The sequence below is a fragment of the Colobus angolensis genome, unplaced genomic scaffold (assembly GCF_000951035.1).
Source record: "Colobus angolensis palliatus isolate OR3802 unplaced genomic scaffold, Cang.pa_1.0 Scaffold71, whole genome shotgun sequence".
Classification (NCBI taxonomy): Eukaryota; Metazoa; Chordata; class Mammalia; order Primates; family Cercopithecidae; genus Colobus; species Colobus angolensis.
This window is the reverse complement of record NW_012120821.1, coordinates 321,292-346,325: the sequence shown is the minus strand read 5'-3', so window position 1 is coordinate 346,325 and position 25,034 is coordinate 321,292. Positions and strand designations below refer to the sequence as shown.

The 25,034-nt window shown below is 40.2% G+C and overlaps 1 protein-coding gene across 1 annotated transcript in view; it reads right to left on the bottom strand.

Annotated features, from left to right (window-relative positions):
• Window positions 1–20,713, bottom strand: part of FRYL (FRY-like) — a 277,851-nt gene extending 257,138 nt beyond the window's left edge. Inside the window, exon 1 of the mRNA XM_011927311.1 lies at window positions 20,479–20,713. The gene's annotated coding sequence lies outside the window, so the exon portion shown is untranslated. The remainder of the gene's footprint in view (window positions 1–20,478) is intronic.
• Between the last annotated feature and the right edge of the window lie 4,321 nt (window positions 20,714–25,034).

Genomic DNA, 25,034 nt, shown 5'->3' with positions numbered 1-25,034 from the left:
AGTTCAAAACAGGTCTCACAGCTAAATTCAAGATATCAGCTAAGAATCCATTTTCTTGGCTTTAGAAGTTTAGAGGCTACCCCACTTCCTTGACTCAGGGATGGCTGGCTGACTTTTTAAATTTATTTTTGTAAAATAAGGGCTCGCTATGTTGCCCAGGCTGGTCTCACACTCCTGGGCTCAAGTGATCTTCCCGCCTCGGCCTCCCAAAGTGCTGGGATTCCAGGTGTGAGCATCCAGCGTCTCGTCTTGATAGTTCTGACTCTTCTGCTTCCACTTTTCAGGACCCCTGTGATGACATTATGCCCAGCCAGTAATCCAGACTAACCCCCCTATTACAAGGTCAGCTGATAAGCAACTTTAATACCATATGGTGCCTTCATTCCTTTTGCCATGGAACATAACATGCACAGGTTCCAGAGATTAGGGTGTGGACATCTTTGGAGGGTTCCTATTCTGCCTAGCACAAGCACTACGTTACATGCATCCTTTACATCTTATTTGATCCTCATAACTCTAAAGGAAATTTTTTTCTCATTTTATACATGTAGAATCTAAGGCTACCCATGTTATTTTTGGAGACTTTAAATAACTTGACCTGAAGTACAACAGAATCAAGATTCAGAGACTTCATCAGTCTATTTCTGAAGCCCTCACTTTTTTTTTTTTTTTTTTTTTTTTTGAGACAGAGTCTCACTCTGTGGCCCAGGCTGGAGTGCAGTAGTGCAATCTCAGCTCACTGCAACCCTTTGCCTCCTGGGTTCAAGAGATTCTCGTGCCTCAACCTCCCAAGTATGGCATGTGTATTAATTTTCACTTTACATTCTAATTGTTCTTTGCTATTACCTAGAAATAAAATTCATTTTACATTGATTTTATAATCCTGTGACCTTGCTAAATTCACTTATTCTAATCATTTTTTCTAGATTCTGAAGAATTTATTTTAGGGTTGTCTATACACACTATTACATCATCTGCAAATAAAGAGTTTTACTTCTTCTTTTCCAGTTCACATGCCTTGTGTTTTTTTGTTTTGTTTTGGTTTTTTGTTTGTTTTTCTTGCCTTATTTGCAAGCACTAGAACCTCCAGGGCAATGTTGAATACTTTTAGAATAACCTTGTCTTATTCTTGACCTTAGGGTAAAATGTTGTCATTCATCATTAAGTATGATGTTAACTGCAGATTTGTTTGTTTATTTATTTATTTAGAGACAGACTCTTGCTCTGTCGCCCAGGCTGGAGTGCAATGGTGCAATCTCAGCTCACTGCAACCTCCACCTCCCAGATTCAAGTGATTCTTATGCCTCAGCCTCTCAAGTAGCTGGGACTACAGTCGTGCTGGGACTCATTACAGGCACGAATCACCGCCCCCGGCCACCCTCACTACTCTCTATTATTACTGTGTGTGTGTGTGTGTAAGAGAAAATAAAAACATACAAAAAGGATCTTCTTGCAAAACCACTTTCTCCTTCTGTCTCCTGATATTTGAGATCTCTGTGCATAATTTTCTTTGAAAAAAAATTTTACATTTCTACTTTTCACTATGCTATATTCCATGTAGGCTTTGGTGAATGAGAAGAGGCCATAAGTTAAGAAACAAGGGTAAAATTTTATGAAAAGGTGACACAGATGTGACTATCCAACATATTTATATAAAATTGTGGGTGCATAATATTGTTACATCAACGATTGATTATAATTGGTCCCACAAGATTATAATGCAGCTGAAAACTTCCAAAAGCCTAGTGACACTGTAGCCATAGTAACATTGAAGGACAATGCACTACTCATGTGTCCGAGATGATGCTGATATAAACAAACCTCTGCACTGCCAGTCATATAAAAGTGTACAGTAATATCCTAGGCCCTCATATTCACTTCACCACTCAATGACTCACCCAGAACAACTTCTAGTCCTGTAAACTCCATTCATAAGTGCCCTATGTAGGTTTTTCCATCTTTTATGCCCTATGTTTACTGTACTTTTCTTTGTTTAGATACAAGAAAGTATCTAAACATAGAAAAGTATTTAAGCAAATAAGTATCTAAACATAGAAATACTTATTTGTTACAATTGCCTACAGTGTTCAGTACGGTAACATGTTGTAAAGGTTTGTAGCCTAGGAACAAGAGACTATATGATACAGCCTAGATGTGTAGCAGACTGTACCATCTTGGTTTTGAGTAAGTACATTCTATGATGTTCACACAATGACAGAAATCACTAAGGACACCTTTCTCAGAATGTATCCCCATTGTTAGGCGTATGGCTACATCTCTGCCTGAAGTGATGACAGGAGGTGGGGCCTGAGGGAAGTAATTAGGTTATGAGGGTAGAGCCTTCATGAATAGGATCAGTGCCCAAATCAGGAGAGGCAAGAGAGCTCACTAGCTCTCTTTCCACCAAAAGAGGATGCACAGAGAAGTCCAAAGTCTGCAACCTGGAGGAGGGTCCTCACCAGCATCCAACCATGCTGGCATGCAGATCTCAGACTCCCAGCTGCCAGAACTATGAGAAATTAATTTCTATTGTTTATGAACCATCCAGTCTATGGTATTTCGTTACTGCAGCCAGAACTGACAAAGACATTCCCCAAAGTTTAATATATTGGCCTCAAGATCACGAACATTTTAACATATCTTGACACATTGAGCCTATTGTTTTGCAGGATCCCATCAACCATACGTGAATGTATTAACATCCTTCTTAAAAATGATTACTGGAGTAACATAACTGACTTCCAAGTGTCCCTTCTCCTCTAATAATGAACCCTTGTGTTGCTTCTTGGCCCATTCCTAAACACTTGGGTAACAATAAATTATACTTTTAATGTCCCTAAGGAAAGGTTACAGACACAAGATGGAAATCAGGGAGAGGGCATGTGACAGATGGCAGAAGCTTTGGTGTTGAAGTGATTGGCAAATGTCTTTGATGAAACTTATGCCTCTAGAGGAGCCATTTTTAATCTTTCCTGTGTCCTGGGCCCTGCCCTGAGAATCTGATGAAAACTACAAACTTCTCACTGGAAAAATGCACATGAACACACACTAAAATTTTTCATACAACTTATTTCATTGGATTTTAAATTGATCACCATCACAGACCATATAAAACTAGTCTTTGCAAGGATTTTTGCATGTCTCATTTTTAGTTTTGTGCCAAAAGTTGCTCCATCCAGGAATAAAATCCAAAGTATACAATAAAACAAATCAAGCTTTAATTATTTTCAACAAAAATATACCAAAATAATGATGACTCTGGCTATATGACTTCTGGCACAAAAGCATGGTTCTAGGAAAAGACCCAACCTTTTATACTATTCTCCAGGGAAAGCTAGGAAAAACGCAGGTGTTAGTGACAAGGCTCAGGTCCTAACAGTAAGGAAAGAATTATGTTGACTGAATTTAATGAGTGTTTCCCCAAACAACAACATTTTACATTTGTACACATTTGTAAAAAAAAAAAAAAAAAAAAAAGATCCGGTTTCAGAAATTTTGGATAAATTTAAATACTTGGATGCCAGGCAAGGTGGCTCATGCCTATAATTTCAAGCGCTTTGAGAGGCCGAGGCAGGATGACTGCTTGAGGCCAGGAGTTTGAGACCAGGCTGGGCAACTTACCAAGACCCTGTCTCTACAAAAAATGTAAAACTTAGCTGGACATGATGACATGCAACTGCAGTCCCAGCTACTCGGGAGACTGAGGCAGGAGGATCACTTGATCCCAGGAGTTCCAGGCTGCAGTGAGCTCTGTTCCTACCGCTGTACTCCAGCCTGGGTGACAGAGTGAGACCTTGTCTCTTAAAAAAATCTTGGAAAAAAAAAGTCACTACCAGATCTATGTTCCTAATACTTAATCATTCAAAATGTATTAAATTCTAAGTGGAGTACATGTACCCCTTAAAAGTAAGATGATCAAGGCAATGAGTAAAAAGAAAATCCTAGAAGATTACATGTATTTGTTATCTTAAAGTTAAAATTTGAGCTTTACTAAGGCCATATATGACAAGCTCACAGCTAAGGTCATACTAAACACTGAAAAGCTTAAAGGTTTTCCTCTAAGATCAGCCAAGAAAAGGGTACCCACTCTTACTACTTCTGTTTGACACGTACTAGAAGTCCATATAGGAAAGGCTGAAGTAAAACTGTATCTGTTTTTAAATTATATAATCTTATATATAGAAAACCCTAAAGATTCCACCAAAAAAAATTAAACTAACAAATGAATTCAGGCCGGACTCTGTGGCTCACACCTGTAATCCCAGCACTTTGCGAGTATGAGGCGGGCGGCTCACGTGAGGTGAGGCGTTCCAGATCAGCCTGGCCAATATGGTGAAACCCCGTCTCCACTAAAAATATAAAAATTAAGCTAGGCATGGTGGCAGGTGCCTGTAATCCCAGCTACTCGGGAGGCTGAGGCAGGCGAATAACTTGAACCCAGGAAGTGGAGGTTACAGTGAGCTGAGATTGTGCCACTTAACTCCAGCCTGGGTGACAGAGCAAGATTCCATCTCAAAAATAAATAAATAAATAAATAAATAAATAAATAAAATAAATTCAGTTAAGTTGCAGGATACAAAATCAACAAACACAAATTAATTGAAGCCAGGCACAGTGGCTCACACCTGTAATCCAAGGACTTTAGGAGGTCAAGGCAGGAGGATCGCTTGAATCCAGGAATTCAAGATCAGCCTGTACAACAAAGTGAAATCTTATCTCTACAAAAAATCAAAAGGTTAGCCGGGTATGATGGTGTGTGCCTATGGTCCCAGCTACAGGAGGATCACTTGAGCCCAGGAGGTCAAGGCTCCGGTGAGCCATGATCATGCCACTGTGCTACAGCCTGAACAACAAAGCGAGACCCTGTTTCAAAAAAAATATAGAAAAAAAATTAACTGCATTTCTATACATTAACAATGAACTATCTGTAAAAGAAAACAATCCTGTTTACAACAACATCAAAAAGAATAAAATACTTAGGAATAAATTTAAACAAGGAAGGGATAGAGATGTATATGAAAGAAATTGAAGATGACACAAATACATAGAAAAATATCCCATGTTAATGAATTGAAAGAATATTATTTTGTAAAAATGTCCATACTACTAAAAGCAATCTATAGATTTGGGGCAATCCCTATTAAAATTCCAATGCCATTTTTCAGAGAAATAGGAAAAACAATTTTTTTTTTCCCCAAGATGGAGTCTTGCTCTGTTGCCCAGGCTGGAGTGCAGCGGCACCATCTCAGCTCACTGCAACCTCCACCTCCCAGGTTCAAGCAATTCTCCTGCCTCAGCTTCCCGAGTAGCTGGGATTACAGGCGCACACCACCATGCCCGGCTAATTTTTGTATTTTTAGTAGAGACAGGGTTTCACCATGTTGGCCAAGCTGCTCTTGAACTCCTGACCTCGTGATCCCCCTACCTCAGCCTCCGAAAGTGCTGGGATTATAGGCGTGAGCCACCATGCTCAGCCAGGAAAAGGAATTCTAAAATTCATATGGAACCACAAAGGGCCCCAAATAGCTAAAGCAAACTTGACCAAAAACAACAAAACTGAAGATATCACACTTCCTAATTTTGAACCACATTACAAAGCTATAGCAATCAAAGGAGTCCAATGGGATTGGCATAAAAACAGGTAGAGACCAATAGAACAAAATAGCCCAGAAATAAACCCATAAATATACAGTAAACTAATTTTCAACAAAGATGCCAAAAATGTACAAGGGGGAAAGGACAGTCTCCTCAATGATGGTTCAGGGAAACTTGATAGTCACATGCAGAAGAATGAAATTGGATCCTTATGTTACACATACACATATATCAATTCAAAATGGATTAAAGACTTAAACATAAGACCTGAAACCATAAAACTACTAGAAAAAGCATAGGGGGGAAGCTCCATGACACTGGTCTTGGCAATGATTTCTTTTTTTTTTTTTGGATTTGACACCAAAAGCAAAGGCAACAAAGCAAAACAAGTGGGACTATGTCAAACTAACAAGTTTCTGCACAACCAAGGAAACAACAAAATGAAAAGACCTCCAAAATGGGAGAAAATATTTATAAACCATATATCCAAACAGAGGTTAATTTTTCAGAATATATAAGGAATTCATACAACTCAATAACAACAGTAAAAAAAGCCCAATTTAAAAATGGGCAAGGTACAGAATAGGTATTTTTCCAAAGGAAGACATACAAAAACCACAATGAGGTATCTCACATCCACAATGGCTAGTATCAAAAAGACAAACTATAACAAGTGTTGGTGAGGATGTGGAGAAAAGGGAACACTTGCATACGTTGGTGGGAATGTAAATTCGCACAGTCATCTTGGAAAAACAGTGTGGAGGTTCCTCAAAAAATTAAAAATATAACTGCCAAATGATCCAGCAATTCCACTACTGTGTATACATCCAAAGTAAATAATATCACAATCTCAGAGAGTTATCTGTACCACCATGTTCATTGTGGCATTATTCACAATAGCCATAACATGCTGTTGTGAGTTTGGTTTGTGAGGAACTACACACAATGGCTACAATCTCTGTTCCCTGAGAAGCTGCAGAGGCTAGTCAGAGTCCACACTCCTGAGACTTTTACCTTTCTTCAGGACACAAATAAAAGAGGTCAGATGATGACAGCTGTTTCCTTAACAGCCAGGCTGTTAAAGAAAAAAATCAGTGACTTTTGGGGACATGCCGGTATACCTCACTAAGTAGAATGGGGCCAGCCTGTTGCCTACTCAGAGGACCTTGTACAGGAATGTGATGCAGGAGGGCTTTGAGGCTGTTGGCCTTCCCAACATCACCCACCTCCAGCCAGCTCCGATATCTCAGCTAGAGCAAGGCAAAGAGCCATGGTCCACCCAGCCACAGGGGGCCTTGAATAGGAGGAACCGAGAACAGGCTCACAGGATGCATCTCAAAAACCAAGATTTACCTACTCAACTGAAACAATATCACATACAATACAATTTAAATTCCTCAAAATCATCAGTGCTAGGAAGTCAGAACAAAGGCTTCATTCTTTTTTTTTTTTTTTTTGTCAAGGCATTCACCAAGCAGTACAAAGGCTTAATTCTTTACCTTTAAATACCAGTTTTCAAAATAAGGAGTTGATTTAAGAGTCACCTTAAATGATGTCAAATGAGCATTTTCTTCTGTAGATTCATGGATTTCCATAGATTTAATGTTTTTCAATTAATTAAAATTATGTATCTGGATGTTAAAAAAAGATGAATGGATAAAGAAATCATAATATATATCTATATATTATATATTTTATATATATCTCCACTGTATTAGTCTGTTCTCACACTGCTAGAAGACATACTTGAGACTGGGTAATTTACAGAGAAGAGAGATTTAAGGCTCGTAATTCTGCAAGCTGTACAGGTTTCTGCTTCCAGGTAAGCCTTAGGAAACTTACAATCACGGCAGAAGGTGAAGAGGAAGCACGCACAGCCTTCACATGGCCAGCAGCAAAGAGAGAGGGAAGGGGGATGTGCTACACACTTTCAAATGACGACAGCCAGATCTTGTGAGAACTCACTCACTATCCTAAGAAGAGCAAAGGGGAAATCTGACCCCATGATCCAATCACTTCAAACCAAGTTCCCTCCCCCAACACTGGTGATTACAATGCGACATGAGATTTGGGTGGGGACACAGAGCCAAACCATATCATGCACACACACACAACAGATTATTATTCGGCCTTAAAAAAGAACATCCTGCCATTTGCAACAACATGGATGAACCTGGAGGACATTATGCTAAGTAAAATAAATCAAACACAGGAAGACAAATACTGCATGATCTCACTAATATATGGAATCTAAAATTTAAAAAGCCAAACTCAGAGTAACACAGTAGAATGGTGTTGCCGGAACCGGTGGGTGGGAGAAAAGGGGAAATATTCGTGAACGGGTACAAACTTTCCATTTATAAGATGAGCAAGTTCTGAAAACCTAATGGACAGCATGAGTTTTCTCATCTTGGGTGATGGGAAGCAGTGTGGTAGTGGTGGCAGCAGCAGAGACTTCTTCACCCAACTTCCTAATCCTGGATTGCAGCTACAGGTCCATTCTCCAGTCTCTAGAGTATCCAGAGGCAAGGACAGCAACAGTACAAGCTCTAGATTCCAGCACCGCCCCAGCGGTGCGCTCAGAGCTCTCCTTGTGGGTAACCTCTGATTGATTTGGAGTCAAATGTGGCAGTCCACCTTAAAACCTGCTGCTTGGCCCTTCTAAAATTCAGTCAGCACCTAATACCTTGCATTAAACCTCTTCTAGCTTAAAATACTCAGGAGGGTTTATTTTCCTGACAATGAATACAGTACATAAATGTTTCCTAAAGGAAAGGTGGCAGCTGCACACCCTGAGGGATGGCTTGTGATGTCCTCTCATTCATTCCCTTCTGGTATACTGCAACACATTGCAGCTTACAGGTGCCCAACTAAGTAGATTTGTAGATCTCATTTGAATTATCACAGCACTCACAAATGGACAAATGGATCCTTAAAAGACTTTTACAAAGAAGGACATATTATGCATATTATTAATAAATCAAAAATAAAGAAAAAAATACAAGCAAGCAGAACGGAAACGGCAGAGCTGGCAATTGCTGTTACCAATATTAGTGTTTTATCAAAAATTATAAGGTAAAAAAGTGATTATTTTGTAAAACATAAAACTTTCAGAAGAAAACAGGCGAAAATCTTCAGGACCTAGGACTGGTTGAAGAGTCCATAGACTTGACACAAAAAGTACAATTCGGCCAGTTGTAGTAGCTCACATCTGTAATCCAAGCACTTCGGGAGGCTGAGGCAGGCAGATTACAAGGTCAGGAGTTCGAGACTAGCCTGACCAACATGGTGAAACCCTGTCTCTACTAAAAATACAAAAATTAGCTGGGTGTGGTGGCGGGTGCCTGTAATCCCAGCTACTCAGGAGGCTGAGGCAGGAGAATCACTTGAACCCAGGAGGCGGAGGTTGAATGAATCATTGCACTCCAGCCTGGACGACACAGTGAGACTCTGTCTCAAAAAAAAAAAAAGGTACAATTCGTAAAAGAAAAAAATTGATTACTGCATTATATGGCTCAGCACAGTGGCTCACACCTGTAATCCCAACACTTTGGGAGGCTGAGGCAGGAAGACTGCCTGAGGCCAGGAGTTCAAGACCAGCCTGGACAACACAGCGAGGCCCTGTCTCTACCAAAAACAAAAACAAAATTAGCTGGGCATGGTGGTGGTGCAGGCCTGTAGTCTCAGCTACTCTGGAGGTTGAGGTGGGAGGATCACTTGACAGGAGGTAGAGGCTGCAGTGAACCATGATTGTACCACTGCACTCCAGCCTGAGTAACAGAGTTAGACCCTGTTTCAAAAAAAATAAATAACAGATGACTATACGAAAATGCAAAAGTTTTGTTCTGTGAAAGATCTATTAAGAGGATAAAAAGACAAGTTTCAGATGCAGAGAAAATGTTTACATACCACATAACTGGCAAAGAACTTCTACCTAGAATATATAAAGAATCCTCAAAACTCTACACTAAAAAACAATCCCATTTGCCCCTTAGGGAAACAGTTAATTTAGGGAAAGGCATATTAAAACCACAATATTATCACTACAATACTATTAGAACCATTAAAATATAAAATAATGATAATATGAAATGTTGGGAAGGATATAGAGAAACTTTAATACGAAATGGAACTTTCCATTTATTGCTGGTGAAAACATATAGCCACTTTGGAAAATAGTCTGGCAGTTTCTTACATAACTAAACATACACTTACAATATGACCCAGCAATTGCACTCTTGGTCATTCATCCCAGACAAATGAAAACCTAAAAACTGTACATAAATATTCCCAGCAGCTTTGTAGTTAACGGCCAAAACCTGGAAATAGCTCTTATGTTCTTCAGCAGGTGAAGAGTTAAACTATGTACTATGCTACCTTCATACAATAAATACTACTCAGCAATAAGAAGAAATGAACGTGAGATAGGTTGGGTGGTTTTCTAGGACTTTATATTGAGTGAAAAAGTCAATCGCAAAAGGTTACATACAGTATGATTCCATTTATGAGACATTCTCAAAATGATAGAGTAAAAAGAAAATTAGTGGCTGCCAGTAAATAGGGAAAAGGAGGTAGGAGGGTACCTTGAGCTTCATGAGGGAGTTTCTTGGCAGTGGTGGGACAGTTCTATATCTTGACTGTGGTGATGGCAGTGATACAAATCTACCTGTACATACACATCTAAAGGCATCTACAAAAATTTTATCAAATTGCACAGAACTGTACAAACACATATACATATAAGTGAGCACATTAAAAAACATGAAATCTGAATATTAACAATATTGTATCAGTTTCCTAGTACAAGGTTATTAATATGTTATCTTATGTAAGATGTTACAACTGGGAGAAGCTGAATGAAGGTGACACAGGACTCCCTGTACTATTCTCACAACTTCTCATGAGTTGATAAATACTTCAAAATAAAAAAAAAAAATTTTTAAGTGATGACATTCAATCACATTTTTCTTATTTTACAAATTACTAATATTTTAAGTGGGATCAAAAACATGGAACTAATACATTTTAAATTATTCAAAAATGTTTTTCATCCTTATCACATTGTTTTTTGTTAATTTCTTTTTTTTTTTTTTTTTCCTGAGATGGAGTTTCGCTCTTGTTGCCCAGGCTGGAGTGCAAGGGTGCAATCTCAGCTGACCGCAACCTCCACCTCCCAGGTTCAAGCAATTCTCCTGCCTCAGCCTCCTGAGTAGCTGGGATTACAGGCATGTGCTACCACGTCTGGCTAATTTTATATTTTTAGTAGAGACAGGGTTTCTCCATGTTGGTCGGGCTGGTCTCGAACTCCCAACCTCAGGTGATCTGCCTGCCTTGGCCTCCCAAAGTGCTAGAATTACAGGTGTGAGCCATCATGCCTGGGTTAATGTCTTATTATGAGCATAATTTATAGTATCTAGTTTACAATAAATAAGCATACACATACTGGGAATGAAGACTCAATTTTTTATACTGCCGAAATAAAATTTTTGCAGACCTCTGTTACAGAGGCTACAAAATTCCAAACTACTATCCATCCCTTAAAATTTTTACTTGGGGAAGAACATTAGAACAGGAAAAATGTTAGAACAAGAAAAATACTACACTAAGAATCAAAAGCACAATTATTTTTTGTTTGTTTTTTGTTATTTCCTTTCAAATCTACATCTGCAGAAAAAGAACAATTCTAAACAAATCACAACCTCATTCTCATCTATAAAATGCAGAAATTCTACTGTATGATTCCTAAGGACATTCTAGCTCCAAAAACATTAACTCTAAGGCAGGAAAAAGTGAAACAATGAAAAAATGCATGACAAACTATAACTAGTATTTATTGAAAGTATATTCAGGGCTCAGAAGTGTCAGGAATGTTACATACAAAACATGGTCCAAATTCTATCAACACAAATACAGAAAAAGGCATCTATAAAGATAATTTTACCTCAAAGAAAACAGATTAAGATCCAGTTTAAATAAAAATATTTAAGTAATAGATACATCTGGCTATTTTACATGCAATCTCATAGTGCTTTAAGACTTTTAATTTCTGTTTTTTGAATTATATTGTAACAAACAATATACCAGTACATCTAAGTATCCTGGTATACACGCTTAGGGTTTTGATGGTTCTTACAAGAAGTAGACTAGCAAGTCATTCTAACAGGAAAAACAGTTCTCCATCCACTTGGTTAGATGTAACAAGACAATTTTTAAAGGTTCATTATTCAGAGAAAGTTAACCATCCACAAGGTAGTATCTACCATCCTGTTAATACCACCCTCAGCTATACAGAAGCATCACTTAGCCAAAACAGAGTCAAAAACCAGAAAAAAAAGCACAAGTCCTCTAAGCAGTGAAAAACAAGTCCCTAGCACTAAAGCTCCATGCACAGGAAGTCTTTTGGTTCCTCACCCAGAGGAACATGCTGTCATTTTCATCCACCATTCAACAAGTACTGTACTGGGTTCTGTTCCCATAGTACACCAAAAAACACTGAATTAGAAAGAGGAGACTACTATGGGCAGGCATAATGACAGCAAACAAAATGAGAGCAAACAAAGAGATAACAGTTAACAATAAAGTAATAAGCAAATCAACCCCCCAAAAGCAGACATGATTTAGAAAGGAATGGTTTCACCAACACACAAAACAAAATATGATTGTCTGTATATTGCTGGCTGAGGACACTAATTGGCTGAAGTTCCTTTCGCAAATAAATTATTGTGAGTTCACTGACATCCCAGACATATGAATGTCACTATATCTACTGACTACTTAATAAGTAAGGTGATAAGTATTAATAATGGATATGTACCATCTTTTAAGATGGAAGGATGCAGGTTATATTTTGGGAATTTTCTGTAATTGTTTCCATTAACTATACTTTACACTTTTATAGGCTAGCAAGTCTTTGTCTTTTTAAGATTATTTTGAATGACTCTTTTTAATAGTCATTCACTTGATAGTCACATAAGCCCTGCTGGTAGAGGCAACAGTGAGCCGTGATTGCACCACTTTTTCCTGCCTGGGCAACAGAGCAAGACTCTGTGTCAAAAAAATAAATAAATACCTTTCTAAACTTGGATCTACATACATCAAGGGATGATGTATTTGAATCTACTCAAAGTATTTATACACATTGAGAGGGATCAAGTTACACAGGAATGTACATTTATTAAGATGTACATTCACCAAACTAATATTTTTAACCAGTATTATAGATGGCATAACCCATCTGAAGTTCTAAAATGGAAAAATAAAATTACAAATTATCTTTCCAGCATTCTTTACTATTGAATTAAATTAAATCACATCTGAAGCTTACCCTGAAATGAAGAGACCTACCAAAAAAAAAAAAAAGAACAAAATGAGGAATTCCGAGAAGTATAAATATTACACTGAAATTCGTTCAGGCAACAAAAAACATACAAATGGTTTATATCCTAAAAAGCAAGGCTGCACTGCAGTAAGTAAACAAATTAATGTTCCTTTTTCATCAATTTTCAGATGTTCTTAACAACAACAACACTTTAACCTTTCTGAAGCATGGATGCTGAAACAGAGGTGTATCTTACAACTACTGTCATCCGACGGCAGGATGCAGTTGGTGAAAACGTTTGGGTGATTCCTCCTGGAAAGATCAAGAAAGCACCAGCATCAAAGTGTCTTAGGTTTGATCAAAAATAGTCACTCAAAATAGTCTTAAAAAAAGACAAAGAAATGATCAGAAGCCTATAAAAGTATAATCAACAGAGACAACTACAGAAAATTCTCAAAATGTAAACTGCATCCTCCTACCTTAAAAGATAGTACATATAAATTACTTATCACACTCCTTAGCAAGTAGTCAACAGATTTAGCTATTATTATTATAAGATGGATGATAAAGACTAGTCAAGCTGATGAAAATATCTGTGATCATAGTGATCAGCCAATCAATAAGCACTTCTTAATGGTCTACCAGGTCACCAGCAATACGCAAGAGTATTACAAATCCATCATGATCAATCTAAGAAGGACTATTTTTTAACCAGTAAGGGGCAAATGTCATATCACATTCATCAACGATTAGAACTAAGTACTCTTAACTTCCTTTAAAGTATTGCCCTTTATTTGAGTCCAGTCTGTAGAACTTGAAACCTAAATTGTTTACTTGAAGAGAGTCATCAAATGATTATGTTAGTATAAGTGTTACCGGAATCAGTCTAATGATTTTCATAGGGAAAAAAAAAATCTTTTCCTATTATTCTCCAGGCTTAAGTAGAATAACGATGGGTTAAATTTTCTCTTAAAACCTTTCTATGGTGGCTCACACCTGTATTTCCAGCACTTTGGGAGGCTAAGGCAGGCGGATGGCTTCAGCCTAGGAGTTCAAGATCAGCCTAGGCAACATGGCAAGATCCTCTTCCTACAAAAAATAGCGGGTGTGGCGGTACATGCCTGTGGTTCCAGCTACTCAGGGGACTGAGGTGAGAGGATCACTTGAGCCCAGCTGGTAGAGGCTACAGTGAGCCATGATTGTGCCACTGCACTCCAGCCTGAGAAAGAGAGTGAGACTCTATATCAAATAAATACATAAATAAGTACCTTTCTAAACTTGGAGCTACCCACATCAAGGAATGATGCACTTGAATCTATTCACAGTACTTATACACATTGAGAGGGAACAAGTTACACAGGAACGTACATTTAATAAAATGTTACTTTTTATTTATATAGAATGTCCAAAATAGGCAAATGTATAAACAAAGAATATAGATCAGTGGTTGCCTAGGGCTGGGGATGGGGTGGGGATGGGATGAAAAAGTTCTAAAATTAATTGAGGTTATGGTACACAAATATACTAAACGCCACTGAATTGTACCTTTTTAATAGGTAAATTATATGGCATATGAATTATATTTCAAAAAGCTGTCACTTTAAAATTCTAACTCTTCACAAAACTTAACTCAAAATTGCTGCATTATGGTCAAATTCCACAGGACCTACTACCCCTCTGTCAGACATTATTCCTGGCCCAGTTGACGCCATCACTGACAGTGTTACATGATCCCTTTCTTAACACTCCAATCTTTCCCCCACAAATATAAAGATTGAATGGGGAAAGGAGGGTGGTGGGGAGTCTATTTTGTCAAAGTTAAACATATTTCACACTGAATTTTAATACAAAAAATTTTTTTTGTTTTGTTTTGTTTTTGAGATGGACTCTTGCCCTGTCACCTAGGCTGGAGCACAGTGGCATGATCCTGGCTCACTGTAACTTCCGCCTCCTGGGTTCAAGCAATTATCTTGCCTCAGACTCCAGAGTACCTGGGACTACAGGTGTGTGCCACGACATCCAGCTAATTTTTTGTATTTTAAGTAGAGACGGGGTTTCACTATGTTGGCCAGGCTGGTCTCAAACTCCTGACCTCAGTGATCCACCTCAGTGTCCCAAAGTGCTGGGATTACAGGTGTGAGCCACCACGTCCAGCCAATGATTTTTCATAACAAAAAGCACAAATCCTGGTAAAGATATCTATTTATTATAGCATTTGGGGCTTAAAAGAATGTATTACTACTATGTCAGCAAAATATGAGTTATTTGCTAGGATACCAATGTAGTCTCATAATATTCTTTGAAATGCATGATTTCTGTAAAGCATAAGGAAAGACACAACTATGTTTGCAGAATTTCAGAAATATTTTGCCCGACAGCAACAGCAGTGTTTGCAATCCCAAAAAACAATTTTAAGCTAACAAGTTTAATTCAACAGGTTCCATGGACCTTAACCCACCTCCGTGGAAGACCAGGTTTGTGTGCTAGGCTATTTTGGAAGAGGCTATGCAGAACAATAAGCAAATGAGTGAATAATAAGTTCACCAAAGGGTGCACTTCATCTAAGCTACCTTTAATCCACAAGTTCCACTGTGCACTGGTCTATTTAAGGTTCCTGCACAGAGGAGCTCGTAACTTGTGACAGAGACAAACTTACTCTTACCCTCAATGCCTAGCATGGTACATACTATAGGTGCAGTTCTCAAAAGTCTGCTAAATGAAAGGAGATTTTTTTTTCAGCTGATTAGGCCACCTGGCTGCTTACAGCTGGGTTTTCTATTTAGGATTCTTTGGAAACCCTTTCTGCCCTCTGGGGTAGCTTAAAGAAGCACGTGGAACAACAGACTCTTCTCACCTACTTTATCAGTCTAAACTGTAGCCCCCTTTTTATAATTAGCAACCTAACGTTTGAGTGATTCCATCGTGAACAAATCTACATTTCTCCTTGGGCTACTATGAGGAGTGCCTGCTGGGAGTCTCAAAGCAATTTTTAATCCTCTCTCTCTCTCTGAGGAGGAGGAGGAGGAGGAGGAGAATGAGAAGGAGAAGGAGAAGGAGAAGAAGAAGATGAAGGAGAAGAAGAAGATGAAGAAGAAGAAAAAGAAGAAGAATCAAAAAATGAGAAGAAATCAAAGTGTGTACTCCAAAAATATTCTGGGGTAAACTGTTCAGGCACACAGGTTTTGATCAATTTTTGCACAGATTATGAAGTCTACATTTTGAACACAAACATACCAGTGGCAGCCTTGTATCCTAAGAAAAGGTAAAAGGAATCGGAATTACTAGGCCTGGATAAATTATTTTTAAAGATAAGTATATAAAAAATGATTAGTTTTCTCCACTCCCAATAAACATAATTTACTAACTAAAATTTGCAAACATGAGAGACAGTTTAAGACAGTCCTACACAGAGGTTAAAAAAAGAAAAAGAAAAAAAGGAAAAAAAAACTGAAAGAATAACCATTAACAATGTTACAATGTGATAGGAGCAGTGTTATGTGACACTTTTCATTTCTTTTTCTTTTTTTTTCTTTTTAAAAATAGAGTCAGAGTCTCCCTATGTTGCCCAGACTGCTCTTCAACTCCTGAGCCCAAGCCATCTTACTGCCTCAGCCTCCCAAAGTGCTGGGATTACAGGTGTGAGCCACCATGCCCCGCCACTTTTAATTTTGAAATTATGCATTTCTTTCATATTAATATTTTATAACAAGCATGTGAAACTTTGATAAGGGAAAACTTTTTCTCCTTTAAACACATACACACTTTCCCCCAAATAGAACTAAATTTAAACTTATTTATAGTAAATGATTTTCCAGAATACTGGTGAGCTATTAAAACTGCCCAAGTACTTTAGGCAACAGTAAAAATGAAAGGGCTCTAACTTCTGTTAATTTTAGCAAACTCCACAATCTAATAAAAGAAATATACACACAGCCAAACTGTAAGTCAGACCATGGCTTGTACTGTAAGAGGATTTTACAGGAGTAAAAACAAAGAATAATCACTTGGGATTAGGAGAAGAGAGGAAGAGCCTGCAGACAAGGTGACATCTGAGCAGGGCCAGATGGATGATCCCTGTCACTATGTAACAACAGTTGAAATTCAGAGCACATACTGTATCTCCCCAAAATATTTTATACATAAAAATAGCTCTAGTAGAGAACATAAACCCAATCTACTCCCAAAACTACTTTATTAAAAAATGTATTTAAAAACATATTCTAAAATCTGCTAAAGCCATGAAAACTTGTCCACTTCAATCATTTCAATTACATGAATCCTGTGTCACTGTTACTTTGTACTTGTTACTGCACTGACATACCCACTGTCTTTTTCCTAAGAATCTTAATTTTGCACCTTCTCACTAAACTGTATACATCTGATTTGCTGGCTCTGGGTTTAATTAAAAAAAAAAAAAAAACTATTGAGAGCAAGACTGTCATCCAGTTATACTTTATCTCCAGAAATACTCTGTCATCAGTTTCTAAACTTTACATAGTATCGTTTAAATAAAAGTATACTCAACAGATGTTATTGGGTATTCTACTTTACATAGTACCGTTTAAATAAAAGTATACTCAACAGATGTTATTGAGTATTCTACTTTACATAGTACCGTTTAAATAAAAGTATACTCAACAGATGTTATTGACAGATACAACCTAGTTCTGAATAATTGTGACAATGTGTTCACCATCACAAAAGATGTCTGTGGAACAGATATTATAAACAAATCACAATTTTGATCACAAAATTCTTTGTTATAAAAAAAAAAACAAAGAACCTCTAGATTGACATATCTTCCCCCAACAGTAAGCCAATTGCTGGCCTTTAGTACAAAATCTTCCGAAAGGTGCTTATTTAAAAAATTAATTAACTGAAGCGGCCTTTACAGGACATTATCTTTTTCTGTCACAAAGACCTAAAATAACACATTTACTGGGTAGTAAAAAGGTCCGAGGTGATACAGTGAATCCGCACAGAAATGGAGGATAATCCTAGCTCCCAAAGATCTCAAGAAACAGTTTGTAACTCAAGAAATGTGTTCATATAAAACAGTATGTTTAAAACAATGTAGAAAGGACAAAAGAGGAAAAAGTCTTTTTCAGGAAATATAGTCTAGATATTTCAAAGATAATTATTTCTGAATGTTTTATTTATATGTGCTCTTTTAAAAGTTGAGAAATTCTTTTACTGTTTAAATAAATTAGTAAGTAAACAAAAACAGACTTTAAAAACTTGGTTTAACCGTCTACTTACTATAAGATGGGAAGGAAGTTTATGCCTAGCTGCTTGCCTGACATCCTTATCACAGAAATGGATCAAAGAAAAAAATAGAAAAGAAGGAATATTAGGTGAAACAATGCCAGATACCATCAAGATTACTACAAACGGCCAAGCACGGTGGCTCAGTCTGTAATTCCAGCAGTTTGAGAGGCCAAAGCAGAAGGATCGCTTGAGGCCAGGAGTTGGAGACTAGCCGTCTATATAAAAAATTAAAAGGTGAAACCACCATCTCCACAAAAAATAAAAACTTTAGCTAGGCGCAGTCGTGCCCACCTGTAGTCCCGGCTACTACGGAGTCTGGGGTGGGATGATCACTTGAACTCAAAGAATTTGTTTTTGTGTGTCTTCATTTCCTAAGTTCTGTGAGAAGAATAGATTTTTCTTTCAAACATTATCTGATATTGGCCTTCAATTTCCCAAGTAGTTTCTCTATTGTTACTGCTGAGCCTATGAATTTACAATGTTCCACATCACTGGGAAGTTACTAGACAGCAAATTAATCGATGAACACTTCAAAAAGTTGGATTGCTTTAATCAAAAAAAAAACCTGGGTCACATGTTTCAACAAAATTCCCTCTTTTAGAGAACTAATTTTACAAAATAATTCAGAGTGTAAGAAAAGACACAATGGAATGCTATTTTTGATAATGAGTAGCAGAAAAAAGACCAGAGAATAACACACCCACCGCTACTTTGTTTATACGGTTGTAACTTGCACATGCAAGTACTCTACAAAGTATTGCACAAGAAGAAACTGTCAAAAATGAATGCTTATGAAAACATTCTTCACTAAGGCCTCTAACAAGGAATGTGCTATCTCTGATTTCCTCAGCAAGTATTGACAGGTTAAGCAGAGTGATAATACTCAAGATGAAAAGACGTCTTATACTAGTTTTATCAATAGTAAAAGCTGTTGGTACTAATTATAATGCCTATAAATTCAGTAGCAGAATCAACTTTACAGACGATATCTCCTAGGCAGCACAGCATTTCATAAAACCAACCTTATTTCCATCAAAACCCCTTTCCCCCCGCAATCCGACAGACCTCGGCAACCTGTTTTGTTGTGTCTTTTTTCCCTAACCCTTCCAAAAGAACGCCGGCCAGTGAATCGAGGTAGTATTTTCTGCAGTTCAAAGGTAAGGGCAAATTCAGCTCTACTAAGAACTCTTGTTCCTCACCAGCACACACCCTAACGCCCCCCCGCCTTTTTTTCTTTTCAAATCTTGGCCTAGGAAAGATTAATGCAACCATATCATTGCAAATCCATAAAAATGCGATTTCAGGTGGCGAGGAACGAAACTAGGATGGCAGGAAAGACCAGCAGCAATCAATCATTTCGCCCTAGAAACCAGCCTCTCCAGAACGCAGGAAACCAGGCTATGCCCAAAGAACCTGCCGCCCGGAAGCAACAACTTCCATCAAATGGCAAAGAAAAGTTGTAAAGAGCTCAGCGCCCAGGCACCCTGCCCGGTGCCGAGACTGAGAGCAGCAGGCACTCCACAGGCCGAGTCAGCTCGCGGGCGGTGGCCGCAGGGCTGGCCCTGACTCCGGAAAGCTCCGGGTCCCGGGGTGCGCCAACGGCCCGGGGCGGCGCAGGCACAGCGCCCGCACCCCTCCCCAGGGCCGCGAGCAGTGGGCGGAGAGACCAGAGCAAGGGAAAAGGCGGACAATGCCCGGCCGGGCTGGCGCGCTCCGCCGGTCCCCGGCAGCCCTGCCCGCCGGGGCCCACCAGCCGCCACGCTAAGTTTGCTCCTCAGCCTTCCCTTCCTAGCCGGGGCGGTGGGGCCAGGGCAGCTGAGCCGTGGTCGCTGGTCTTCCTCCACCTTTGCAGCCGCCGCCGCCTTCCTTCCCGCGGGGCGGCTACCGCGAGTCGGTGGCTAGGCGGCGCGCTAGCAGAGCAGGACGCGCGAGAAGGCGGCAAGCGAGGGGGACCCGGGCACGCGCGAGACTCGAGCCAGGCACGGAAGGCGAAGGGGACGCGCGGGAGAGCTGGGCGCGCGGCAGTCCCCGCGGAACCGCCGGAGCTCGGACGGGCTTTCGTTTGAGGCTGGGGTTGCGCCGCGGTTTGGTGTCCGTTACGGGCGCCGGCCCGGGCCGCGCCGCTTGCCAGCCATCCTGGACCGCCTCCCCACAGCGCCCACCAGGAAGGGCAGCTGGCGAGGGCCGACCACCTCGTCTCCCGCTCAGGCTGGGCTGCCGGCGGCGGGCATCCCGGCGCCTGCCCCCGAGCTGGAAGAGAAAGTGAAATGAAGCGCCTTTCCCTAGTCAACACCTACCCGTCCCCAGTCCTAGTACAGCTGCCTCGCTCCTCCAGCGCCGCCGGTCCCCGCCCTCGGGCCCCTGGCTCCGTTCTCTTGACAATGGCGCGTCCCCTTTAAGGAATAATCCGAACGGAACCGATCTTTGGTTAAACCTCCCTCCGACTCTGATTTTAACCGGATTTCTCTCTCGCTCTCTCCCAGAGCCCGACGGGCGCCCGGCTGTGCTGCGAGCTCTTCCCACCCCTTCCCTGCCCCGCCTACCCCCTGGCCTTCCTGATTGGCGAGAGACACTACAACAGGAACAGCACTCCTCCCCCTCCACTGGCCTGGCCAGCCGCCGCTCAAACTTGCTCCCACCTTCTCCCCGCCCCTTTTCCCGGGTTGGTCCTCCCTCTAATCATTCTCTGCCCTCGCCTCAAATGTCGCTTTGGAGCATTGGCAGTCAAGGCTCACCCTCCCGCCTCTGGAAAGCGAACTTTATTTTTATTGGTGAAAGTACATCTTCCTGTACACTTGATTGGGCAAAGAAAGAGCTAGTCTGCACGCCCCCTACCATTATTACTCTCCCTTTACGGGCTTGAGAAACACAGCCGCAAAGTCCTCCCCGCTTTGCCTGCTAGGAGCGACTTTCCCTTTAAATGTTGTTAGGGGTCGAGAACAAACTCATATCCTATATTGAGGAAGGCTGGAAAGGGACAAGAGAAAAATTCGAAATTTTCTCCCGATGAGTAATGGATCCAGAGCTGGCGCCCGGATCCTGCGGAACCTTATCCAATGATCCAGTGAATGGAATGGTTAGAATTGAGTTAGAATACCTGAAAGTCCAGTGTTAATTCGTCCTGAGATGTACTTAACAAGTTTCATCCACTGTCCGCTCTACTCATACCATTGATTGCACTGGCATTTTGCCACCCGGAAGAGCTTTAATCAAGTTATCTGCAAACCTGGTTGCTTGTCTCGCAATTGTTCATTTAGAAAATCATTTCCATCACAAGTTCCGTTTAAGTTACGTCTTCTGTGACGTTCCGGCGTTTCCACGAGACCTGTTACTTTTTTGACCTGTTACCTGTTACCTTATGCCATCCTCAAAGTGTAGGACTTCGTTCCCCCTTGCTAGAACTGTAGGAAAAACACCCCAGGTCAGTTGAAGCCAAGAGGGTACCATACGGCTGTTTCTTGAACGACCGAAGTGCTTCTCAGAAGAAAACGCATCTCTCTAAGGGAAAGAGGGAGTCTGATACCAGAAGCTGGACCATGGAGCAGAACCTCACCCATTGAAAAGAGAATAAATTATGGGGAAGCCTAGTGCGGGGTCTGCATTGGAGTTTCCCCAGTTTCCCATGGAAGCTGTAAGAACTAAAAGGTTTATTTCCGCTAAAATTGAGTACAGGTACAGCTTCGGTACCCATCTAAGAAAGTTAGTGGAAAATGGTTATGTGTTCTCTCCCTCTTTGCCGATGAATCTTGGAAGACTGTGTACTCCGGGGAGTTGAGTACATTTGCAGTGATTCCCACAGTAGAATCTAATGATGCCAAGGAAGTGTCAGTACCCTAGAAAAGGGGCTTGATGATGACAGAGAAGGGTAAATAAACATCAGTTGGTAGTCCATAGGACTTTTCTCCAAGTACAGGTGAAAAATTTCATGAGGATTCCCAAAAATATGAAAGAGCAGGAGACAAAAGGGAACGTTGCAGGAAGGTGGTTTAGGTTTCACTAATGGGGGCAAGAGACAATGAACTATATGGGTTGCATTTATATGGCCTTCACAGATACACACATCCTCCCTATTAAGTCCCTGTAACTAAACCCCTATGCTTAGCCTATTCTGATTTTACTGTATATTAAAACTGCAGGCAAGCTAAACTAATACTTCTGGTTTACTCATTTACCACTCTCAAACTTTGAGACTGCTTCTGGGTTCTAATATTCTACATTAGAATATAAGAAGAAGAAGATTCTATGTACCGATATCTAGTATGATCTTCTGGCGATAAAGATATCCAGTATTTCAGGTATGTACATGCCCGCAGCTTTTGTTCAAGGTCTAGGTGATGTTTTCAGGTTCTTTCTAAAACACCTGCCCTATGATACCCAACTTGTTGCTGCCCTCTTTAGCTGCACTAGCAGACTGGGCAATTAAACTAGAGAAGGCAGTCTACCGTAACCTCTAGATTCTCTTACTTGTGTTGAACCAACTATGCTGAGATCATCACCTTTCAGATGTAAATTTGTGTTATTCTTTCCTCTAAATATTTCATATTTGCCCACAATAGGATCATTTAGCACTTTTTAGCCCACACATGCAACTTCCTGGTACTAATACTCCTACTGGCATTTCACAGCAAAGAAGAATTTTAAAAATCTACAAACCTGGAGCTTACAGTGTACAGGTTATTCTTAAGAATGTTCAGTATTGATGAACACAGCCCCAGTTCTAACCCTGGAGAATTTTACAAGTTGTACTTTCTCATTCAGAGAGACTTTATCTCCCTACCTTAGTTTCCCATTCTAAGCCCAATCCCCACTCCTTAAAAAAAGAGTATTTCTCAGCTGGGTGCAGTCACTCACGCCTGTAATCCTATCACTTTGGGAGGCCAGAGGCAAGGAATTCAAGACCAGCCTGGGCAACATGGTGAAACCCCGTCTCTACAAAAATACAAAAATTAGCCAGCAGGGGTGGTCACAGGCCTGTAATCCCAGCTACTGGGGAGGCTGAGGCAGGAGAATCATTTGAACCCGAAAGATGGAGGTTGCAGTGAGCCAAGACTGCACCACTGTACTCCAGCCTGGGCGACAGAGTGTCACTCTGTCACACACACACACACACACACACAACACACCCTTCTCCAATGTGCTAATGCAAATAAAGCTTTTAAAATTCTTGTATATAGACGTTTGTTAAAGTCTTTTAAATGGTGAAATATGGCCGGGCACAGTGGCTCTCACCGGGCCAGTAATCTCAGCAATTTGGGAGGCCGAGGCAGGCAGATCACCTCAGGTTCGGAGTTCAAGAACAGCCTGGCCGACATGGTGAAACCTCGTCTTTACTAAAAATACCAAAATTAGCTGGGTGTGGTGGTGCATGCCTGTAACCCCAGCTACTTGGGAGGCTGAGGCAGGGGAATGGCTTGAACCCAGGAGACAGAGGTTGCAGTGAGCTGAGACTCCATCACTGCACTCCAGCCTGGACGACATAGCATAACTCCGTGTCAAAAATAAAAAATAGAAAAAAAAAGTGAAATATGTTATGATCACTATTCTCCCTGTTTATATGCAAACATACCCCTCAAAGAGGTACCATAGTTTAACTAGTAATTATTTTTCCTCTGAAAAATTATGTTACCATTCCTCCTGGAAATTCTTTCCAGTTCACCACGCATTTATATAGTGACTACTATGTGTTAAGAATAGTGAGAAAATGGGGGCCAGGTGCAGTGGTTCACACCTGTATTCCCAGCACTGGGAGGCTGAGGCAGTTAAATTGAGCTCAGGAGTTTGAGACCAGCTTGGCCAACATGGTTAAAACCCCGCCTCTACTAAAACTACAAAATTAGTTGGGCGTAGTGGCACGTACCTGTAATGCCAGCTACTTGCACCCCTGTAATCCCAGCTACTCGGGAGGCTGAGGCAGGAGAATCACTTAAACCTGGGAGGTGGAGGTTGCAGTGAGCTGAAATGTCGCCACTGCACTCCAGCCTAGGCAACAAGAGTGAAACTCCGTCTAAAAACAAAAAGAATAGGGAGAAAATGATGAATATGTATCCATTCTCCAGAGAGTATCAGTATGAATTTCCACCTATAAGGGGCACAGTTTTTACCCTTTATTTCCTTCAAAGCTCATGTGTGGAGACTATGTATTCACCAGGGATTTTTCTATAGTAAAATTTTTTAGAATCCAGAGCATGGTGTGGTGGTACACACTTGTAATCTCAGCTAGTGGGGAGGCTGAGATGGGAAGATTGCTCTGAGCCCAGAAGTTCAAGGCCAGCCTGGGCAACATAGCAAGATCCTGTCTTTAAAAAAAAAAAAAATCCAACTAATAGGAGCTGTCAACCAAAATCACTTCACCAGTCCCATTAATATTGACAAGAATAAGTTAAAAGAAAATAAGTACACAGTAGTTTTATTTAATGAAAAAACTTCAGGAAATATTTCCTCAGTCTCCTAGGTCTCCTAGAGGAGGTCCAAGTACTTCACTCTCTAAAGTTAAATGTCTTGCTTTGTAAAATGAGAACTGATATTCACTGAGTATGTCATTATTGGTAAAAAGTTCAATTGTGTTCAGTATATGTCACCTACTGGGTAGAAAGTGGATATTAATGCATTTTTAGAAAGCTTTCCAGTTATCTCTTGCTTAAAACCCTTTAGAGATTTCTCTAGGCACATTCTGAATATAAACACCACAGCAAAACATACAAGTCTCTTTATAATCTGACTATGGGCTTCTTCTCAAATTTCTTCCGTGACCACTCCCTCGTTTGACACTGGAAGTGTCTGTACTCTCAATATCAACTATCACGCTCTTTCAAGCTTCAATGCCATTCCCTTTGCGTAGAATAGCTTTCCCCTC